The sequence below is a fragment of the Tenrec ecaudatus genome, chromosome X, assembly GCF_050624435.1.
Source record: "Tenrec ecaudatus isolate mTenEca1 chromosome X, mTenEca1.hap1, whole genome shotgun sequence".
Classification (NCBI taxonomy): Eukaryota; Metazoa; Chordata; class Mammalia; order Afrosoricida; family Tenrecidae; genus Tenrec; species Tenrec ecaudatus.
In genome coordinates, this window is record NC_134548.1 from 56,296,240 (window position 1) to 56,309,070 (window position 12,831).

Sequence of the window (12,831 nt, forward strand, 5' to 3'; positions counted from 1 at the left end):
CCAAAGAAGACGTTCCGGCAGCCAACACACACACACACACACACACACACACACACACACACACACACACGATCACTGGTCCTTTGAGAGGTGCCATACATCTTTCCCAGCAGCTGCACCATTTTGTATTCCTATTAGCATTAAATGAGAACGCCAATTTGTCCACATTCACTTCCATGAAAAAGCAAAAACAGATCATGGGAGGAGAGGGAAGCTTTACCTGTCCAGAGCTCCTGCTGCCAGACCAGAAAATGAAGAGGTAAGGAGAAGGAGACTGCGAGGCCGAGTCCTAAAATTAGAATCAGGGTACTAGGGTCTGGTCCAGACCCCGGCTCTTAAAATTTTCACTCCCAAAGTGAACCGAGCATTGTGCTGGCCTTGCAGGCTCTGCTGACCGAGCCCCTCCCAACGTCCTAGTCCCTAAGCCAGCGGCGACTGCCCCAGGCTGCTATCTAAATGTGGCCGTGATCCCTGACTCGAGGAGAGCCTCTGAACGCTGGTCACAGGACCCCCCACCAGAGTTCCCCCGCGCTGTTGGCTGCCTCGCTCTCGCAGTCTGGGGGGTGGGCGTGGGTAGCCATAGATTTGCAGCATTTGAAAAGGCCTCGGAAAATGTACCTGTGTCAGATCACTGTTTGCCAAAGCACAAATGGGTAGCCGATGATAGCCTAGGGGTAGAATTCAGTTCCAGTTGGCCGAGAAGAAAACAACCTCTCTGTTAAGCTGAATCTCCTCCCCTGGGGGTCAGCGTGAGAGCCCCAAAATCAGGGCACTCCACTAGCCCAATATAAAAAGGTGAAAAAATAGTTTCTTGGTAAAAACTTCAAATCTCAGGTGCACTGTTTAATTCTAAGACAAACCTGCAGAACACGTCCTTTAGAATACAACATGTAAAAGTAGCCAGAGTTAAGGAATGCCAGAAGTTAGCTACAGACCATAGCCCAGAGGCTTTTACCATGATGAAGAGCTTCTGAGGCAAACATGTTCCACAAAGCATAAACGGACAGCCCATAGCCAGTGGGCTAATTTAATTCCCTTGTAGTTGACTGAGGGGGGGGGAGGGCTTCTCTGAGCTCCTGGAGCATCAGTGGCCTCAGCACAAACGAGGGAAACTCTAGAAGTCCAACGCGGGGAGCCACTGTCCACCGGTGGACCTACACTCAGCTGGGGAAATCTTGCCTGTCCCTTACAGTGTTTCTCTTGCCTGGGGGATCCCTGGCCTGCCCCCATGGCCCTACATGTGGCTGAGGGAACTGCCTCCTGCTTGCTGCAGTGCTGCTTCTGGCACAATGCAGCTACCCCAGTCATCTCCAACACTCCACAAGGCTGCGGGAACCTCAGCCTGAGTTCTACTGTGATCTTGCCTGCGAGGGTAATTCCGCCCAGCATCTGTGGGAGCCTACACCAAAGCAAGCACACCACCCCGCCACCTTGAGACAGGGTAGGAACCCTTCCGGCCCCATAGTCAGGAGATCAGGGGCCAGCCACCTCCTTACTTTTTCTTCTCTCCTTCTTCTCTCCCGTCTCTTCCCCACCGCAGCCAGTCTCCGCAGGTCTAGTTTTGGGTTCTGTCTTTCCTTTTTCTTCTTCTTCTCTCCCTCTCTTTCCTTTCATAGACCACTGCTGGCTTCCCGGCCACTACCCTCCGCCTAGGGCAACTCCACCCAAGCAGCGGGAGGAGCTCCTGCCTGCCCTCTGTGGGAGTGCTGCACACCACGAGAGGCAGCCAGGACAACCTTCTCCAGCACTCCCTGCTGGGAGGAACCTCCACGGTCCACCCAGCACCCGTGGGACCCTTCACCCAAAGGGTACACCCACCCGCCACCTTGGGGCAGGGTCTAAGCCCCTCCAGCCCCATGTTCAGGCAATCAGGGCTCAGCTCTTTTTACCCTTTATTTTGTTCTCTCTTTCCCACCACAGCCAGTCTCAGCAGGCTCAGTTGTATTTTGTTTTTCTTCTTTCTCTTTCTTTCTTCTTTTTTTTCTCCTTCTCTCCCTCTCTTTCCTTTCACATGCCACTGCTGCCCTCCATCTAGGGCAGTGGTTCGCAATCTTCCTAATGCCGGGACCCTTTGTAATACAGTTCTTCATGTTGTGGTGACCTCCAATCATAAAAAAATATTTTAATTCCTACTTTTTCTTTCCCTTTTTCTTCCTTTTCTTGCTTCTTTTATCTCTTCTCTCTTTCCTGACACTGTCTCAGAAGGCTCAGTTTTTCTTTTTCTGTTTTTTTTGTCTCTGCTTTTTTGTGTGTGTTAGTTTGTTTTATGTTTACTTCTTGTCTATGTTTTCTCCCCTCTCTCTCTCTCTTTTATTATATTAATCACATTTTATTTATTTATTTTTAAATCATTTTACTGGGGGCTCGTACAACTCTTATCACAATCTATCCACCCATCCATTGTGTCAAGCACATTTGTACATTTGTTGCCATCATCATTCTCAAGACATTTGCTTTCTACTTGAGCCCTTGGTATCAGCTCCTCATTTCCCCCCCTCCCTCCCTGCTCTCCCCCATGAACCCTTGATAATTTATAAATTATTATTATGTTGTCATATCTTACACCATCTGACGTCTCCCTTCACCCACTTCTCCACTCTTTCCTTTCACACGCCAGTACTGCCCTCCAGGTCACTCTCCTCCACCTCTGGGAACTCCGACTGCCCAGTTGGAGAAGCTCATTCCTGCCTTCATCGGGTTTCCATGCTGCTGGGGAAATCACACCCTCCCTCACTGCACTCCAAATGGCTGGGGCATGTCCCCTTCAAACAGCTGTACCCTGAGACCCTGCAAGTGACTGGGGGAACTTCTGCCTGCTGTGTGGGGTGCTCCACTCTGCTGTGGGACCATCTGCCCAACCTCCATCATTCTCTCTCCGACCAGGGCAATTCAGCCTGCCATTCACGGTGCTCTACTCTAAGGACAGTACACCCTCCCTCCTTGTGTGGCACTCCCATTGCAGCGGTAACCACCACACGCTGTCCAAGGCACTCCAAGCCCTGTGGGCCACACAGCCACGACTTCCTGGGAGATCAGCCATTGAAGCGCCATCCTCATGGGCCCACAACCACCTGACCAGTGTCCCGTATTCCAAACAAAGGAATACTAGTTGGCTAGTGTAAGAGTGAAACCACAAGAAGATAAAGTGCTAACCAAACGCCCCCAGTCCAGTGAGTTTCAGATAGTTTGAAGAAGCACTCATTCGGTACTCCCAAAGAGAGAGCCCAGTGCTCTTCGACTCTATGGAATATGGTGCTGGGCTCCTCTAAAACAACACGTAAACAGCAACCAGCCCAACAGCCTCGATGAAAAATCAGGAGAAATGGAAGATGATGCCAGAAGAAGTCATGAACCTAATGACATGCATAGAAGAAACAGACATTTACCTGTCACAGAACGAAATCTTCAAAATGCTTCTTGAGGAAAGTAATACAGAAAAAGGATGAAATGAGAGAGGGGATAAAGGCCACACACCAAAGGGAAACACAAGACTTAAGGGATGAAATACCAAAATCCAGTAGCAAATTAACAGGCTTTGCTAACAGACTTGGCGAGGCAAAGAATTGGACCAGTGATCTAGAGGATAACCAGGCAGCCTTCAACAAAGGGGAAAGACTGTCAAATAAGGCAATCAGAGAAACTGAAGAAAACTAGAAGCCATGTCTAATACTATGAAGAGGAATACTATTAAAATAATTGGACTACCAAAAACATCCACTCTCCACTATTTTTGCCATTGACTTCTTTGGAGAGTGGATGTTTTGAGAATGATAAGGGTAACGCATGTACAATTGATGTATGTATGGATTGTGATCAGCGTTTTATGAGCCCTCAATAAAATGACTTTAAAAAAAAGAAGAAAACGAAAAGAGTACCCAGAATCATTGTACCAAAAAGAATTTGTTGACATCCCATCATGTCAGGAGATAGCATGTGAGGGGAAACCCCACAATAGTGCTGAAAGAAGCAGCTCAGGATACACTGAAAGCATTATCCGAAAACAAGGTTCTTAATTGTAGAGTAGCTAAGGCAAGTAAATGAAAGAAATAATGAAGTCGAAGAGCGGAACAGAAAATGTCAAGGAGCAGCTGGAGGAGCCGAAGTTAAATAATATTTTGAAATGGGCAAAGACCTCGAGTTGTAGTTGTTAGGTATCATCAAGGTGGTTCTGACCCATAGTGACCCTATACACAGAATACAGCATTGTCTGGTCCTGTGCCATCCTCACCTTGTTTCCTATGTCTGAGACCATTATTGCATCAAATGACCCAATCCATCTTGCCCAGGGCCTTCCACTCTATGCTGCCCTTCGACTTTGCCAGGATAATTGTTTATAGCTACACATCACAAAGTTCTTGCAGTTCTGCTAATAAATGCCCAAAGGGGCAAACCAGTCTACTAGAAGCCCCAACCCAAAGGCATTCTGCCTGAGCTCAATGGGCCAGTAAACCCAGCTCCCTGAATTAAGTACTCACAGGTATCCCATCCCACAAACCAGCATCTTGCACAAAAGCACTCAGCTTCATTTGTTCCATGGGTTAGGAAGTCCATCACACTTTGGCTCTTGGTTCTGTTGCTGCTTCTCTGATGCTCTTAGAAGCTGTCATCTGGGCCCAGGAGGTTCACTCACCAGAGATCTCAGGTCCAGAAGATGAGGTCCACTCCTGACAACGAAGTCCCTTCTCCATCTCAGAGAGCACATTCATACATAGCAGGGTAGCATCCCAGGGAATCCTGTTCACAATAACTCACAGAAGAAACCTACCAGTATCTTCCATCACCTTTTCACCAGACTGAGGCAGTAAAAGGTTGTTTGATGGGAGTTAGAGATTTTGACTAAAAGAGCTACATTAAATAATTCACTGCCCCTGAAGTAGTTACAGCAGGTTAGGGCCTTCCATATCAGTCATTGGTAGGGTAACTATGCCATCCACAGTAGGACAATTTCAACTGCAAAACAGAGTGGTACTAATAATTATGCTGAGGCAACAAGCATAAATTGTGTTTTTTCTGGGCAAACCACTAGCCATGGAGACATTTTGTTGGAGCTAAAGTCATTTAGCCACCTTGAAGCTATTTGTTAATCTATAAAGTTCAATGGTCTGTCTTAGTATTTCTACACTCTAATCACAAAGGGGGAAGACTAGAGAAAAGAAAGGCTTATTTAAACCAGAGAATTAAAGAATTCTTTTCACAAATACAGATTAAGAATTGGTTGATAAAAAGTTTGCCGCAATAAACTGTGATTTTGACAAGGCTATCTGAAGCCAACTGATCATTGGGTTAATAGAATCATAGAATCATAAAATTTCAAGTCGAAAGTAATGTTGGATTTCATGTAGTCTAACTGCCAAGTTGAAAAATTGAGTTTCTGTAGAACATTCTGACTTGTAGTTTTTCAGGTAGTTTGCTTGTAACCAATGGTTGATAGTTTCCCTTGTTGGGGGTTTCTCCATCTCAAGAGGCAACTCGCAGTATACATTGATTGTTAAAAAGTTCTTTATTATATTAGGCCAAAATCCAAGAAAAAACTTTCTAAGATTTAGAGAATTGAGAATATTAAATATGCTTTTTCTTTCTAAACATTGACTTCTCTATCTTTGGAAGTGTTCAAATAAAAAGGCTATAGCACTTACAATTTCCAGATGCTCTAGAATTTGAAATTTAAGTGACAGAAGTCAATTTCTGTTCCAAAGTCAATGATTCTTTGGCAAATCATTAGAAAGACCTAACTAGTTGAGAAAGACCTCTTCTAGTTTCTCAAGCAGCTCCTTTTTTCTAACTTTTCTCTTTTCTGTTCTTTCTTTCAATCTCCCTAGGCCCATGAGCCCTCTTTCTCCCTTGCCTCTTCGTAGATTCCTTTCACTCCAAACGCAGTAGCAATCATATGTCCCATTTTTTCCTCTTCATTTCTGGGCCTTAATTATAGCTTAACTGGATGTCTCATCTTCTGACCTCCAGTTGTTCCTTTGTCTCATTTGTTATCTTTCTAAAGTATGCTTATGCCCTCCTATCCTCCTTTTCCAACCCATTCCCTAGAAAAATAATTCTTAAACTCAGATTTAATTGAATTGCAAATCTTCTCTACTTCTTATCTTGGTATTGAAAATGATCTTCAATCAGGCCTAACCTACATCTTTCGTCCTAGATCTTAGATTCACTTTCTGACCATTCCTCTAACCAAATGGGCTCCTCCTTTTCTATATTCCAAAGAAGCTCTGTTTTCCTGATGTTCATCTTTTATTTACACCAGTTACCCTGTTCAGGATTCCTGCCTTCCCCTTCCCCCATTACACTGCCACTAATAACATTCTATCTGTCCTCCAAGTCTGTCTAAAATCCCTCCTCTTCCCAGGAAACTCTAATCCTTTCTGAATGCCTATATCACTTTTACGGTTTATTTCATTCATCTGGCAGACTATCAAAAACTCCTTGTAAAAACTCTAAAAATGTATTGGCTTCCAAAATTGCTATTTAACTGTTTCCTTTATATGTGTCTTATCTACCTGATATGAGCCCTGGTGGCAGAATGGTTACACATTGGGCTCTTAACAACTAGGTCAGAAGTTCGAAATTGCTATCAGCTCCATGGAAGAAGGAACACTACATAAAGAGTCATAATCTTGGAAATTCACAGGGGCTATTTTACTTTTTCCCTTAGGATCGCCATGAGTTGGAATCAACTAGATGGCAATGTTTTGTTTTGTTTTTTTAACTTGTCGGAGCCGGCCTCAGCGCACATCCCACAATTCAGGAAAGCACGCATGTGCGGGACCGCTCCGTTTCTCTCCCTGTGTCCAGGTGGCCCAGGCCACGCCCTAGGTTCCCGCAGCACCTGGGGCTGACGGAGCCCAACTCTTCCTGGCCGCATTGGGAACCTCCCTCGGGCGGGTGCAAGGCGGGCGGGCCACTGCAGGTTCGGCAATGTTTGTTTTTGTTTATTTGTTTACCTGAAATACTAATGGAAGCCAGGAGCTAGCACTACACCTTCTTTTTCTCCTCTCCATGGTAGGGACCTGGGCACCAAATAGTTTCCAACAGACTATCCAATTACTTTGTAGTGACATTGAGGTCATATTTAGTCTTTCTCACCCCACTTGTCAAACATGTATGATGAGAGAGAATAGAAGGGATTATTAAAAATAAGGTAAATGTGGAAGAAGAACATTCAACTGTTTAAGCCTCAAGGAAGAGAGGCTAGCAGTGAGACCTTTCATTATTGGCTAAAAGTGTCCTGGATAGATTTAGGTCTCTGGAGCAACACCACAGAAGCTGTTACTAAACCTGATATAAGTCTTCCAAGAAAGTAACTTTTTTTCCTTTCTAAATTCTAGTTTTACTGGGAAAAGTACTACTTAGAGGTCCAATCAATCCAGGAGCAACACGCATTCTCTGATGGCTTTCTCTAACATATTCCACATCCCTGGAACAAAAAAAATGAAATAAAAAATATCCTATGTGACCTTTATGTTAAATTTAAGGTGTTATATGAGTCATCAGAAGCATTCCAGAAGCCAAAAGAAGGAAAAGGATTGATCTACAGGGACAAGAATGGGAGGAGAGCATGCAATTCACTTTTGTTTTGGTGTGTGTGTGTGTGTGTGTGTGTGTGTACTCCACAGAGGTCTCGAATATGGGGTTGATTGGGGAGAAGACATCTATTTCTTAATCAGTCAAAGAAGGAGAAACTAAGAAATAAGTGAAATGCTGAGGGCTAAGTGATGTAAAGACCATCACCAGAGTCTAAGTCAGTGGTTCTCAACCTTTCTAATGCTGCAACCCTTTAATACAGTTCATGTTGTGGTGAACCCCCTCCCAACCATAAAATGATTTTCGTTGCTACGTCACAACTGTAATTTTGCTACTGTTATGAATCGGGCGACCCCTGTGAAAGGGTTGTTCGACCCCAAAGGAGTCACGACCCACAGGCTGAGAACTTCGGGTCTAAGCAAAGAGTCTCACAATTAAGTGTATACAATGTGGCCTATGAAGAGGTTCTCAGTCTCCATCCCAGCCAATTTCTCTGTTCCTCCATAATAGCTGTTTTTGTTGTTAGGTGGCATCGAGTCAGTTCTGGCTCATAGTGACCCTAAGTACAACAGAACGAAACACTGCCAGTCAGTTCTGTGCCATTTTCACGATTATGTTGGAGCCACTGTTGCAGTTACTATGTCAGATCCATCTCATGGAGGACCGTCCTCTTTTTCGCTGCCCCTCTACTTTACCAAGCTTTATGTCCTCCAAAAACTGGTCTCTTCTGATTGCATGTCCAAAGTATGTGACATAAAATTTCACCATCCTTGCCTCTAAGGAACACTTTGGCTGTACTTATTCGAAGACAAATGTATTTGCTCTTTTGGCAATCCATGGTACTTTCAATATTCTTCGCCAGCAGCATAATCCAAATGCATCAATACTTCTTCAGTCTTCCTTATTCAATGTACAACTCTCCCGTGCATATGAATGAGGCAATTGAAAATATAAGGGCTTGGTCAGGCACACCTTAGTACCCAGAGTAGCCTTCTTGCTTTTCAACATTTTAAAGAATTCTTATGCAGTGTATTGATCCAATGCAATGTGTTGTTTGAGCTCTTGACTGTTGCTTCCATGAGTATTTATTGTGGGGGCAAACAAGACAAAATACTTGATAACTTCAATCTTTTCTTCATTTATCATAATATTATCTATTGATCCAGTTTTAAGGATCTTGGTTTTCTTTACATTGAATTGCAATCCATACTGAAGCCTGTAATCCTTGATTTCCCCAGCAAGTGCTTCACGTCTTCATTTCAACAAGCAATATTGCATAATCTGCATGCTGTTAATAAGCTTTCCTCCAGTCCTGATGCCGCATTTTTCTTCATATAATCCAGTTTCCCTGATTGTTTGTTCAGCATACATATTGAATAATATGATGAAAGAATACAACCCTGACACATGTCTTTCCTGATTTTAAATAATGTAGCATGCCCTTGTTCTGTTCACACAATTGCCCCATGATCTATTTACAGTTCCTGCATGAGCACAATGGAATTACAATTGTGTTCAGGAATTTCCATTTTTCTCAAGGTGATCCATAGTTTGTTATGATCCACAAAGTCGAATGCTTTTTTATAGTCAATGAAGCACAAATAAACATCTTTCTGGTATCTTGTGCTTTCAGCCAAGATACATCTTATATCAGCAATAATTTCTCTTGTTCCACATTGTGATTAGAGTTTCTGTCAACTAACACTCCTGGGTGAAGATAGAGACAAAGCCCAATCTATCAATCATTTCAAAACTTGATGATACCTCCTTGGGAATGTGGCCTTTTGTATAAGAAAGAGACCCAGAACATAACTTGAGTGCTCTTGCCTCTTCCCCTTCTACTGAATCTGGATCCTACATTTGGCTCCTTGATCTCCTTCTCTGTCACCTGTCAATCGCAGGAGCCATAAGGAGATGGCCAACTACAGATTTATTTACCTCTGCATGCAGCAGAATGGCAGAATGTGGGCCTCCTGCTTCGTTATCCTGCTTCTTATTCATCAGCTTCCACAGCTCCATGAATCTTGAAATGCTTGTATGTTGACTAGTTCTTTTGGATACAGTGATTCAGTATATTATTTCTATCTTCTTTTGATGCTTTTGACATTGTTCAATATTTTGTCTGTAGTGTCTTTTAATATTGTAATTTGAGACTTGAATTTTTCTTTAGTTCTTTAACATATGCTAAGCATGTTTTTCCTTTTTGGTTTTCTTTTATCATATAATTTAGTATTAATTAGAAGTTAATACATGTATCATATCATTCCACAGTTTGAGCACATCAAGCAGAATTGCGCAATTGCTGCCCAAATCAGTTCCTAAATATTCTTTTTCTTCATGGACTCCTTGACATCATTTTCCTCTTACCCAGCCAAACCTCTGTGCTCTCCCACTCCCCAAAACCCTTATTCTACTTGCCATCCCAATATGTTCATCAACCCTGGGTTTCATACTTCAAAAAACAGAAAAAACATATAACACAAATTCAAGAGGGTGACCTTCAATGGCATAACATCTCTGAAATACACCCTAATATATGAACACACAAAAACAAAACAAAAATATGGAAAATGTTGAAAACCAGATTGGGATCAGCATGCATTTTGGGGGAGCAGCTGGGGGGGGGGGATCACCTGACAAAGTTTTAACTGTTCAAGCCAGGTGTATGTCTCTGATCTTCTATTCTACACTCATCTTTCCAATGCACTCTGTTTCATAACCACTTTCCTTCTAATTTGAGGTATTTTCACATTTCATTATATTTTATTTGTCTCCTCCAGCTGCCCTTCGAAATTTTCGGCTCAGCTCTTTGACTTCATCATTTCTTCTATTTGCCTTAGTTGCTCTACAATTAAGATCAAATTTCAGAGTCTTCTAACATCCATCTTGATCCTTTTCTTCTTTCCTGTCTTTTTAAATGACCTTTTGCTTTGTAAAAAAATTATGGAACGCTTCATGACTTTGCATGTCATCCTGGCACAGGAGCTATGCTAATCTTCTCGGTATCAAGCACGACCTGTTGTTTTCTGTGTGTTTGCAGTTCTCGACGTTATCTTACAGCTCATCAGGTCTTCTGTCATTTTGGTTAAATGAGTCGAATCTGTTCTTGAGATGTCCTCAAAATTCAGATAAGATATCCTCCAGGTTGTTCTTTGGCTCTTGTGGACTTGTTTTCATTTTCTTCAGCTTCAACCTGAACACTGTTGGGCCTTGGTCTGGTTTTAGCTACTGATATTGAGCTACTCCATTGTCTTTTCCAATAGACGTAGTCAATTTGATTTCTTCGTGTTACATATGCAGAAGTCCATGTGTTGTTGAAAGAAGGTATTTGCAATGAATAAGTTATTGGTCTTGCAAAATTCTCTCTTGCAATCTCCAGCTTCGTTTCTATCACCAAAGTCATATTACTGAACTAGAGTTCCTTCCTCTTTTATTTCAACCTTTGTATTCCAATCACCAACAGTAATCAATGCATCTTAATTGTATGTTTGATCAAGTTCAGATAGAAGAATTTCGTTAAGTTCTTGAATTTCTTTTTCATAAGCTCTAGTGGAATGTGCATAAGTTTGAATAATAGTTATATTGACTGGGTTTCCTTGTATGTGGGCAGATATTAACCTATCACAGACAGCATTGAACTTCAAGATAGATTCTGAAATGTCCTTTTTGACAATGAAGGCAACACCATTTCTCTTCAGCCTGGCATTCCGGCATAGTAAATTATATGACTGCCTGATCCCAAATGGTCAATATCAGTCCATTTAAACTCACTAATGCCTAGAATATCTATCTTATGCTTTCCATTTAAGTTTTGACAACTTCCAATCTCTCTAAATTCTTTCTTTGTGCTTTCTAAGTTCCAATTATTAATTACTATTTACAGCTGTCTCTTCTCATTTTGAGTTCTATTAGCAGATTATAGTCCTGAAAATTCTACTCCAGCCACATTGCTAAGGTCTATTCTACTGTGAGAAGTCAGCTCTTCCTCGGCCATATTTTCAGTGCCTTTTGACCCGAAGGGCTCATCTTCTGACATTATCTCTAACAATGTCCTGCTTGTTTTCATTAGATTTTCAGATGTTTTAATGCTAACTATAAGGTTTTCAGTGGCTAATTCCTGAGAAGTAGACAGCCTGTTCCATCTTCATAATCTATTCTTAGTCTGAGAGTCCTCCTGAGTCCTTTGCTGAAGAACTTCAACTATGGGGTAAGTGTTGGACATCTAACTGTAAAGTTGGCCACTGACCCACAGTTTACTCTGTGGGAGAAAGATGAAGCTCTTTGTACCTGTAAAGATGTGTAGTCTTGGAAAGCCTATATAGTGTCACTTTTATGTTAGCTTGTCATAGTGTGGTGACTTTTATATTGCTGTGATGCTGAAAGCTATATCACCACTATTTCCAAACACCAGCAGGCCACCCAAATTGAACAGGTTTCAGCAGAGATTCCAGATTAAGAACAGACTAATGAATAAGGAACAATATTGTATGAGCCAAGCTACATAAAATATTTAGAATATGAAAAACATAGAGATCAAAATTTATTCATTACTACCAAAGGTCTGTGGTCTATATAAAAAGTAAGTTATTGCTTAGGAAATAGAGAATTCTGTTAAAGGTGATTAAATGTTTGAATAAATTAGTGGTAATTATGCAAGACTTAGTGAATATAATTAGTATCATTTAATTGGACACATAAAACGCTTGAAATGGAAAATATCTTAGTATTTATATTCTACCACATTAAAATATTTCTAAGTGAGCTGACTCCACTACACTGAGGCAAACACTGGGGGTGTGCAATGGAGCGGCGGAGGAAGCAGAGCAAAGGGATCCCGAGGGAGTATAAAGGATGGACTTTGGGCCCAGGACGTGGCACCACACAAGTTTCATCTGGAAAACACTCCTAAAGGCCAACAAACTGACCTTGAACTACTAGCAATTTTTCTTTTAATTTTTGCTATCTTTTTTTACCTTGTAAATTTTGTATGTTAGTGGCTTTTCTGATTATCAGCGTGTCGGTGTTGCTGCTGTCGAAGCCATGTTCATATGTGCCACTTAGGCACTGTCAAAGTCATCTGCATTTGTATGTACATATTACTATACAGCAGGTCCACCTAGACAAGATAGGCTTGGCAAATAATGAGAGAAGAAAATAACGGGACCAACGGTCCTGGAGGGACATGAGAGCGTGGGAGGTAGGGGAAGGGAGGAGGTGTCGCCCAACACAGGAACAAGGGAACAGCAAGTGGTTCAAAACCAGAGGAGGGAGGGGAGGGGAGGGGAGGACAGGTAGGGAGTG

General features: G+C 42.3%; 1 protein-coding gene and 1 pseudogene across 1 annotated transcript in view; both read right to left on the bottom strand.

The window, feature by feature from the left end:
- The window catches only part of DGKK (diacylglycerol kinase kappa), a 165,452-nt gene that overhangs the window by 83,460 nt on the left and 69,161 nt on the right, over positions 1-12,831 (bottom strand). The gene's annotated exons all lie outside the window — the stretch shown is intronic.
- On the bottom strand, positions 10,468-10,539 carry LOC142435244 (U6 spliceosomal RNA; annotated as a pseudogene).